We start from the raw sequence: 11,432 nt of genomic DNA, 5'->3' as shown, positions 1-11,432 counted from the left end.
ATGAGATGTTAACACTCGCAGGGCAGCACTGGGTAAACACAGGAAGAGCTTCATTGTAGAGGGAAAGAAAGAGTGGCTAAGAAGAAAGGGAGAGAAGGTCGAAGTGTCTGGGACGGGGGCAGGGCAAGGCTGTTACTACTCTACTTGACAGAAGAGAAGTGCTTCAGGCAGGACACAGACGTGTGTCTATTGTATCGGGGACACTGTCTCTGGAGATGCTCCAGACACAAAAACACAAAGCCATATCAGAACATAGGGCATCTGCCTGGACTCTTTACTGACAAACTACAGCAAGAAAGCTGGACCTACAAGAAGAGTCACATTTTTTTTGCAACAAATGTAAAGATACATTAAAAACAACAGCAAAAACGGTAACCTGATAACACAAATGGAAGCAGAATAATTATATTTGTTGTCTACATGTCTTCTTATTGTTGATGACCCAGAAGATCTTAGACAGGTGTTACTCAAGTAAAATCTGAAGTACAATTACAGAAAATTCCTTGCTTAAATTCCTACAGGTCTGGACATGATTATATAGTGACACTGGTTACATTTTAATCTTAAACCATTCCTGATTAGTTTATAGCTTTAAAACAGTGGTTATGCTTTGTTCCGAAGTGGTGCTTCATTTTACCACTTTGTTCTCGTGCCACAGACTCTGAACTGTTGAGACACATCTGTTTAGATTTTCCACAGTGAGAAACTGCACACTTCTTTGTCCATTTGTCTTTAAACATTTTGTTTTTGTGGTCGACTTTTTCCTGCACAAGCCATGTCAGCAGTTTGTTAATTAGACCAGAAAGGTGAAAGAAAAGGGGGAAAACTGTCTGTGAATACTCTCCCCTTTCTGAACTAATGTCTCCAACCCTGTAGCGAGTCTGTGGCCTAGTGAGCTGCCCTCAGCTAAATAATTAATATTTATTTTTAACATTTTAAATAATTAAAGATTCGATAAGCTACAACAGAGGGCCTGCTACAGGAGCTGAACAATGGCCAGTTGTTTTCATCTATCAGCTCTGCTACAGAGTCTTTTCAAGTACTTGGTCCAGTCCTTTGACATATTTTGCCGGGTTAGTATCCAAACCATAGTTCACTAGCTAATGATCACTGTTCTATACCCTCACCCATACTTGACATGTCTTTTGTTGTTGATGAGCCCTTTGAACATCCTCAATACTTTCCAATGAGTGGATCTGAGTGGGACAGTAATGGCAGGATGTACTTCTGTCTTTCTTTCCTTCTGCGATCAGGACCTTGATAAGACCTTAGTGCTTTTAGGGAGCACAGCCCAATGTGTTCAGGTGACGAGCACGTAATTACGGCAGTTAGAGGCTAACTCAGCAGGATGTTTCCCCTGAACACCAGCTCTGATGATGCCTAATGACTAAACGCACGAAGGGAGATAAAAGAAACACAGTCTCTGTGAACAATGGATGTTTCCCAACTACACATTCAAAGACAAGATCTTGCCCAAACAGAAACCAACAAAAGGAGTTCTGGTTCTTGTTGTTATAATTACAGTGTGCTGTGATGTCACTGTTAAGTCCAAGATGGAAGAATTGTTTGATTAATATTGTCTGCTGGTTAATAATTTAGTGGCAACAAAGAAATTAGGCTCATTGACAAAGCTTTATTTAATTGATATCAATAACCAGACAAAAATAAAATAATAAAACAAACACAATGAAGCGCAATCTATCCAGCTACATAAGAATTAATTTGTGGCTAAATTGTTTTCCGGATCATTTACAAGGGTAATGTGGTATTCATGAACATAGAGCAAAACATTTATATTGCATGAAAACTGTGTTAGATGTGAAGACATTCATTATTGTGACACATGACTGAAAGATTTCAAAATGTATAACGAGCACGAGTTCTTGTAGTTTATCTGCACAAGTACAAGTAAGAAGAAACTAGTGATAACTTTTGTAAATCTGGCAAAAATATTAAGTTAGGCTTAACCCATGAAAAGATTCACACACAACTTAAATGATAAATAGTAGCCCAATTTGGACGTTTGTGTTTCTTTTGTAAAATTATATGGATTTTATGAAATAAATAAAAATGAAAAACAAAATTGCCTTAATAAAATGAACAGAACCAATATTCCAGATCATTCTGTTTGTTTTATTCATATTTTTTTCCTTGTGCTTGTCTGAGTTTACTATAGTTCTATCAGTTCTTCTACTCACTCTTGACCAGATGCCTAAAACCATACATGACCAATGTAAAAATAAGTTGATCTTGTATTTCAATGTGTCTCTTGGTGTCCTGTTTTGGCAGAACATAACTGCTGAGTAGGGGTGGATCATATTTGACATGGCAGTTAAACCAGTGGTGATGCAACCCTAGTTGCCATCCTTTTTTCCAAAGACAATGCCCAGCACCTCCCCCACCAATGTCTGGCTTTCCTGTGTGCCAGCATTGTCAGCTGGGCGTGTGCATTGATGCCGGATTGGTGAACCAGGTCTGAATGAGGATCGTTGAGCTGCTCCATTGTAAGAGACAGCTGCTTCTCTTGTTGCCGCCCTTCTCTCTGGGGGAGCAAAGGGCACCGACTGCCAGGAGATTAGGTTTCCCTTTGCATTCAGCCACACTGACATGCTCTCTCCTTCTGGCTGTTGTGTTTCTCAGAATGACATGCTGTTAGAGCAGATGACAAGGCATTAGACTTTGCACTATTAAATTCATAGCTGATTTCTGACTGCAAGTATTATAAGTGTTGATTGGTGCAGAGTTTGTGGCATTAGTGTCAGTTTTTGTAGTGACCTTCAAAAACAATCCTCAAGGCATTGCATTTTTTTTTGCTATGACAGCTTGGGTCTACTCAGTCAGAACTAGATGAAGTGGAAAAGCACAAGTGGCCAAATTGGGGTATTAGAGCTATTTTAAGACATGTGTGTGTCTCTCAGCTCAGATACCAAATATAGACCACCTACATCACTGTGGCAAAACGAGCACCAATTCTCTGGCCTCAAAATCCACTTATATACATTTCTCCAACATTAGCATGAGCAATCCTGTCTGTTCCTTTCAGAAAGGAATTGTTCTGTCCTAATAAAAATATCCTTTTATACCTCTTTAATTGTTCCTTGATAGAAGTGTCTATATTAAGAGTGTAACCAAATGTGCAGAAAACTAGTTTAGAGGTGGAGTAAAATTCTGTGAAAAACAAGCTGTGTTCTGCTCCAAAGTTATTCCCTGCATCCTGTCATTTTGAACACAATGAACCTAGAGGAAGTGGGAAGGCTCACTAGAGCTTTTCTATCAGTGATGTTTTAGTGGATCAACCGTTCCACCCGAACAGCACTGAAAGATTTAGAGAAGACAATGCAGTTTCTGGATAGCCTAACTGTCTGATCTGCGCTACATTAACAATAAGTGTGAGCATTAACAGCACACTGTTTGCTTTTGTAACATTAAATATATGGATTTAACTATTAAACCACCATGGAGTCATAAAAACTGGTATTTGGAAAAGGAAAACATTTCAACACTTAAATACTTAAAATCCGTTTCATCCTATGCAAGTGGTGTGGCTTCAGCATAAATTCTTAGACAACCCAATTTGAAACATTTCTTCTGGTATTTGTTTTCTTCTTGCAATATACAGCTGGTACTTGCTCTATAATGAATATCTACATTGTACTGACTATGGAAGCTGTTCACAATCTCACTGCATTGTGCATTCCTGCTACTGTGATGCATGATTGGATTTGAGGCACAATCAGATGTGGATGGCCAGGTGCGAATGCTCCAAAACACATTTAAATGTAGCCATTAACAGGTCTGAGAAATCATCTCCTAACATTGAGAAATGTGCCTCATTCCCATGTTGTGGTGTTGATGGCTGTAACTGCCCACCCTTTCTTAGGCAGAAAAAACATCTGATTACACTGGAAACATCTGGGGTGCCAACTGGCAGAACAATTAGCTGGTATTATCTCAATACTGCTGGCAAGTACACCTTTTAAGTCTTGGGAAATGGATATAAGATCAATCTGTCAGTGTATGATGTATTTACTTTATAAATATGCTATATATTGCTTCATGTATCTTTTTATATAGCAAGTGTTTAGAGCTTACAAAAATTAAACTACAATATCTATCTATCTATCTATCTATCTATCTATCTATCTATCTATCTATCTATATATATATATATATATATATATATATATATATATATATATATAGTTAAAGAGAATATAGCTTTGACATTTATTTATTGAGAAACAAGATCCAGCATTAAATACATTGTCAGAAAATGTATGTGAACCTCTAGGGTTGCAAATTTGTTCAGTCAAGCTTATGGCAGTTAGATATGAGTTTATTAGACCTTCATAAACATAAACAACATAAACTTGGGTCTTCGCTATCACAAAGTCTATTTTTTACCACACAGGTTTATGCAATTGTGCCATGTCTCAATCAAATGCGGTTCCTGAGCACCTCAGAAAAGAGTTATTGATTCTCACCAGGTTGAAAAAAGGGTACAAATCCATTTCTAAAGAGCTTGGCCTCCCCCAATTTACTCTGAGGAAGATAATATATACATATGGGGGAAATTCAGCAGCACTCTTTCTCAACCCAGGAGCGTTAATCTTGCAAAAAAACTTCTCGGTGAATAATTCTCCAAAAAGAACACTGTTTCCTGTCTGAAGTTTTCCCAAGACCATGTGGATAACCCAGACATTTCTGTGGACAGATGAATCCAAAATAGAAATTTTTGGTTTAAATGAAAATCATTATGCTTGGCGAAAACCAAACACTGCACTCCAAAAGAAGAACCTCATTCCAAACATGACACTTGGGGTGGCAGTATTATGGTTCGGGCTGCTTTGATGCCTTGGGGTCCAGGTCGGCTTGGCATTATTGATGGAGAATATCAGGGAATCTGTTCATGAACTGAAGCTTAACCATAAGTGGGTTATGCAGCAAGACAATGACCCTAAACACACAAGTATGTCTACAAAGAAATGGTTAAAGCAGAAAAGATTTACATTTTGGAACTGCCAGATGCAGGTTGATATACAAAAGGTGTATATATATATATAAATATAAAAAATTCAATCTTAGTCTTCTTAGTCTTTGTCCTCTTAAAGCAGAGAATGTGTGTGTGTTTCAGACATATGGTTAGTCTGGAATGGTGCTCATCAATGTCGCCTCCGCATTGTGATGCAGCAGTTCTGATGAGCAGCTGGACTCAGAGAGGAAGAGTGCTTAAACAGGCACCTTTTGTGGATCAGCTGTCTCCGTTGTGGCTTTGTCGTTTCATTCGCTCCTCCCAACTCTCAATGAGGACCACAGACTGGTTTTGACATGCTAATACCAGGTCTGTTCCACTCAGCCAAGCTGAAGAGCTACACGCTTTACATGTGGTGGAGTAGGATGGGGAGGGGAGTGGAATGGAGAGAACAAAGTGGACAGACAGCAGTCTGAAGTGTGCCACACAGTCAGAGATTATAAAAAAGATCCAGTGTGTTTTACGCTCATCTACTTCCTGCCAATGTTATAGGAATGATTGGTTTTAACCTTTTCAAGTGCAGGATTTTTAACACAGGCAGCCTTACATGAAGCAAATGTCAATTCTGCTAAATGTCACAGTAGAAGGTTTTAGGTGTAAATGTAATTCATTAAATTGGACCAGGGCACTTTTATGAGTCAAACCCATAAATCTCAGTAACCTGTTAGCCTTTATCCACACTTGGCTTCATCCATGAGGGGAACAGTAACACCCTAGGACCAGATAATATTTTGGTAGGTGATAATTCTCATTACAGCATCAATGAGGTGATAGTCTGTGTGATCCTGGCATGAGTGTACCAGGTACAGAAGTGTTACTGGGGTTGTTGTTTCACCTCAACATCACTTTTGGTTGAGAACAGACCAGCAATGAAATGATATCTCGTAAGCTGTGGTCTCAGTGTGGTCCATTTTACATTGATTGACAGAGAGCAGGAGGCTGACACAAAGTGGGCAAAAGTCAGTAATATTATACCTACAAAGTGGTTTAAAACACAGTTGGGTGTGTTGTTTTAGGAAAATAATCCATGACAAGGTGTTGGGCTACTGTTTAAAAGGTTGTGTGTTCAAATCCTAAGCCTACCAAGCTGCCACCACTGGGCCTTGAGCAGGACCTTTAACCCTCATTTGGTCACTTTTATAATTGAGATAAATGCCGCTCTGGAAAAGGGTGTCTCCAAAATGCCTTAAATATAAATGTTTTATTCCCAAAATTATGTAAGGGGATTTGCAATTTGGCAAATCAAGACTCAATCTATTAATGCTCAATAAATGTTGCTTACTTCACCATATTACTGATTACATGATTTTCTTGGTTATATATCCTGTTTTTGTACATTAATAGATTTAGATTATGCAGCTTATCCATCATACACATCCCTGTGGACAAGCTGGTAATACTAACATATTAGAACATTCATTCATTCATTCATTCATCTTCTACCGCTTATCCGAACTACCTCGGGTCACGGGGAGCCTGTGCCTATCTCAGGCGTCATCGGGCATCAAGGCAGGATACACCCTGGACGGAGTGCCAACCCATCGCAGGGCCATATTAGAACAAGCACATTAAAAAAGTTCCAATATCCCAGCACTACTATCAGACATGTTGTTATAGTAAATTAATCGACACCGTCTGGCCAACCAGATCATATCATAGTATACTATCTGCTTAATATCATGTATCATAGTATACACTATGATATATACTATGATATACTCAGATACTATCATATAGTAAGGAATATAGTAAGGGATGCCCACTAATGGTCTATGAACAGAAAGAAACCGGTGATGTTTAATGTTCTGAGATCACCTTTCTTCCTGCTTCAGCTGCTGGCAGACTTTGTGCTAACCGACACTGTTAAATTGCTGTTCAGATGTCTGTCTATCCCAGGGGTTGGTAATTAAGATATTGTAGGAAAATGATGGAAATCAAGCTTGATAGTGTCAGATCACTCTCTGTGGTATTTTTCCAATATGCATTAATTCACAGTAGGGTCTTTTTCTTCACAGAAAAAAAATCACTGTAATTTCTGAAGCACTTTGTAATATTACAGTTATCATGAACAATGCAGAGCTTAATCAAGCACTCCTGTCTTCTGCTTCGAGCCGATAGCGCTTTCATAAAGCTGCTCTCTGTATGAATTAGGTCAAAGCAAGCCTTACAAAGTGCTATTACTGTTTGAACCTTTTTCCCCCCCATTTATTTATTTATTTATTTATTTATTGGCAGCAGTGTTGTGCTCACAAATGCAGATCACACTCTCTGTTGTGTATAAATGTATAAAGCAGAAGCCCCCATGCTGAATGAACACCTATGGTTCACCTCAGGCCGGACATAGCTCAACACTGTGCTTCAGCTCCTTCTCGCTATTCCTCCCTCGTGCTGGTGGCATCTGCTTCTGGGTTACTGCAGGATTAGAGCTTGACAAGAAGGGCGGATGAAACACTGACAGCATGCCGACTTCTCCAGGCCCAGATGGTCGGTCCAGTCATTCTGTGGTTCAAATATCCACCCACACACCCACGCACGCACATACAATAGCACAGACACACGTGCATGCTTTGAAAATAACACACCATGGACTTTATCAGAGAGAATGTGGTATTAGTTAGTTGTTCCCACTTGTCCTTTTATAGATGGATTTGTGAATCACTCACTCCTACTGAGTACCTGATGGAAAGAAATAATGGTGCCCAGAAGCTGCTGGTGATTGATACAAATGAATAGATGAAATGATTTTTCATTCTAACAGTAGGTGTACATTGATGTACTGCTGTAAAATGATGTAGTACGCTCACCGAGAGAAGAGACGTGCTGAGATGCTTGTGATTGAGAGAAATGTGGGTTGTTTTCTCTGGCTGTGATGACTCCTACCCGAGGTGAACCGGTCACTTGGACTTGCACCTGGGCGACAGGTGGTGAGTCAGCAGTGATCCGCAGCTCATACTGTTTACAATGTAACTCTGTGTGTGGTGTGTGTGTGTGTGTGTGCCTGTGTGTGTGTGTGCCTGTGTGTGTGTGTGTGTGTGTGTGTGTGAGAGAGAGAGAGAGAGAGAGAGAGAGAGAGAGAGAGAGAGAGAACCTTTTGAATAATCAACATAATGAAGAATTTATTTAAGACCTTAATTTCTTTCTTATTGTATTTGTCTGTAAATGTTATCCTTATAATGTTTTAATGAGCAGATTAACAGTGAGTAATCAGCCTGCTTTTGATCATTGTTGTGTATTCAGTAGCCAGTATTCAGATTTGTAAACAGGATAATAATATTATTAGAGTAACATAAGCTCTTTTAACCTGGCAGCACCTTCCACATTCTGGACTATCATAACAACACAAAATCTCTATTAGCCACTGAACAATTAACAGTTTGTTCATAGACATACACATGCTTAACAACTGATAGAAATCAAAATAATAAATCAAATATGGAGCTTTTCCTGCAGATTATGCAAGACCATGCCTCTATATTTTGCAACTATGCCGTTGAAAACTGTCTGTTAGCTGCTGGTAGAAGTGGAAATGAGTTGTAAAATTTCCAGGATATCCTCACACTAACTGTAACACAACATCTGTTTGTTTGAAAAAAAGAAGAAAAAAAAAGATGGTACACTTTGTTCAGAGCATGAAACATTGTGATAAAACAGTGACAGTGACAAAGAGTCTCTTGTCCACTAGCTCACCACCTGATTTGAGAATGCTATGTATTCTAGGCATTTTCAGGCTTAGAATCACATGACAAGGCTGCAGTATTCACCCACATGAAAACAAGTTCTCATTACGATCAGATCACCAAGCCAAGGAACATCAGACTACAACAAAATCTCCACTGGACTGACTGCTGATAATAAATTTTATTTACAAGGCCTCAAATACCCCAATTAACCAATCTCTCTCTCTCTCTCTCTCTCTCTTTCTCTCTCTCACACAAACGCGAGCACACACACACACACACACACACACACACACACACACACACACACACACACACACACACACACACACACACACACAGCAGGACTCCCTTCCACCTATTGAGGCACATGAAAGCCTGGCTTTGCTCACCATCATCATAAACACTGAGATTTGTGAGGGCACGCAGAGCAAACGAGCACCCACATGTTTTCATTTAATTACACAGTTAAATTTGCACAATATTTCCTTTCAATAGACCCTCCACAGCTTTCATATAGCTGTCTTTGTCAGCAAAAAAAAGAGCATTCTTTTAATAATTGAAGGTGGAAGACCAGATGCACTGCTTTACAGCTCAGGAAACAAAAAACAAAACTGCATTAGCTGCCAAATTAATATTGATATTAATATCATGTAGTAGATTGAGCTTGTGAGGCTATAAATGGACAGATGAAGCTCTCAGCATGATCCAGTGCTCACTCTCTCTCTCTCTCTCTCTCTCTCTCTCTCTCTCTCTCTCTCTCTCTCTCATTACCCGCCCCCATAATCAAATTAGGCTTATCCAGGCACAGGGAGGATGCTGGCTGTGCATGGACACACAGTAGACTACACCCTCCAACTGCTGTATTGTTTTCCTAGAAAAGGATGTTGTGGGTGGCGTCTGAGTGTACCACTGAATATTTTCCCTGACGGGTCATTTTTATTCTTATTACTGTATACTGCACATATCTTTTCATACCATACTCATAGCTAAACTGCACTATATTATGAGGTATGATGCATAAGCATTAAATAGACTAAGATAGAATTTTATCTATAATCATTAGTTCCTTGTGGTTATATAATTTCCATGCAACACAAACCAAACTCAGGAGCCATAAGGTCTCAGCACATGTACAATCAGGAAGTGGGAAGATCAGTTTAATGCTTTGTTAAACATCCGGTTAAATCTGAAATTTGACAACTTATACTAAATGAGTTTTTTGTTATAAATATAAGCAATTTCTTTCCATGTTAATATCAGATTGTTAAATGCATAAAACACATTAAAGAACAATTAGCAAACAAACATACAGTAAGTTTTCTAAGCCATTTATATCCCACAGCTGTTTGTTTGGGCATGTAACAGATGGAACAAAACGATTTTTTACCAAGACAATCTGTTTCAAAACAGGAATGATCATTTAAAATGTAATATTTAAAAGCACTCACTAGGAAACATCAAAGAAAAAGAAAAAAAATAGCATATTGTGCATTTTTGAGGTTTATGAAGGAAACCTGCATTACACCATTCAGAATTTTTAGATCCCAAATTCTCTAAGGCACATTTTATAAAATAGCCCAGTTTAAGAAATGTGATTAAGAAGTGTGCATTGTTATTAAGAGATAAATACTAGTAAAAGTTATTTAAAACAAGTTGTAAATAGGATGCACATATTGTTAGGACCGGTTATGTATTTGTAAAAGGTTAAAGCGCCATCTAGCGGACAGATTTCGTCTATTGAGGTTAAATATTTTTCTTCAGAGTATGGACAACAGCTACAAATCTATTAACTGAACACAGTGACGTGTAGGTTTGTATGTCTAAATTATTATTATTATTATTATTATTATTATTATTATTATTATCATTATTATTATTATTGTTGTTGTTGTTGTTGTTAGGATTATGATTATGATGGTGAGTATTATTATTATTATTATTATTATTGTTGTTGTTGTTGTTATTGTTGTGGAATGTTCGCCAAATATTTCTAATTTTATAAACCAGAAGAAAGACTTATTGGTTCCTACTTCTTAGTAAATTTTCCTTGACCACCTTTTTCAACTAATGTTTATGCTGCACAGTATCGCAGGGGGCCTGGAGTCTATCCCTGTGGGACACCCAGTCCGTCACACGGCACATTCATGCACACACTCACACTAAACACATCCATTCACACACTACAGACTATTTAGAGGTGCCAGTCATCCTACAGTGCATGTTTATTTATTTATTTATATTTTTTTTACTGGACAAATGTGCTTAACCACTAAACCCATCATAAAGTATTTAAATATTGATACAGATTTTACCTTTAAATTGAACAATTATTGCTAAGAATCATATTGTTATATCATATAATCTTTTTTATTCTTATTATTGTATTAGTTTGCAGTTACTATTTTCCCTGTAAGTTAGTTGCTAAAAAAAATACTATAAAAATAGTTCCCAGGATGTTGCATGAATAACACTGACCTTGTTCACCAGAATAGAAAGTTCTCAGTATGTAATAAAATAGTTCCCAAAAGAACGAATGCTAACGTTTGTGTTTGGTGTGTTTTCTGTTATTAGATTTAATTAAAATGTGTGAAGGATATGTTTACGTTTATAAAATCCAATCAAAATTAAATGAAATTTGTACGGAATAAAAACAATGTAACAAATAAATAAATGTATCCACATTCCGAGGTAAACAGGGGCAGATTTCAGACGTCAAAGTC

The 11,432-nt window shown here is 37.9% G+C and overlaps 1 long non-coding RNA gene across 2 annotated transcripts; it reads right to left on the bottom strand.

Moving 5' to 3' along the window:
• Positions 1-1,701: 1,701 nt before the first annotated feature.
• On the bottom strand, positions 1,702-11,339 carry LOC132845277 (uncharacterized). 2 transcript variants are annotated; one of them, XR_009648408.1, is made up of 4 exons: positions 11,188-11,339; positions 7,837-7,942; positions 7,361-7,531; positions 1,702-2,649 (listed from the first exon to the last, which is right to left on the bottom strand). It is a non-coding gene; the product is annotated as an uncharacterized LOC132845277 (long non-coding RNA). The 2 variants fall into 2 exon arrangements; XR_009648407.1 differs by lacking the exon at positions 11,188-11,339 and having other exon boundaries at positions 7,837-8,047.
• Between the last annotated feature and the right edge of the window lie 93 nt (positions 11,340-11,432).

The sequence above is a fragment of the Tachysurus vachellii genome, chromosome 5 (assembly GCF_030014155.1).
Source record: "Tachysurus vachellii isolate PV-2020 chromosome 5, HZAU_Pvac_v1, whole genome shotgun sequence".
NCBI lineage: Eukaryota > Metazoa > Chordata > Actinopteri > Siluriformes > Bagridae > Tachysurus > Tachysurus vachellii.
The sequence above is the reverse complement of the archived record's forward strand: the minus strand, read 5'-3'. Positions and strand labels throughout refer to the sequence as shown.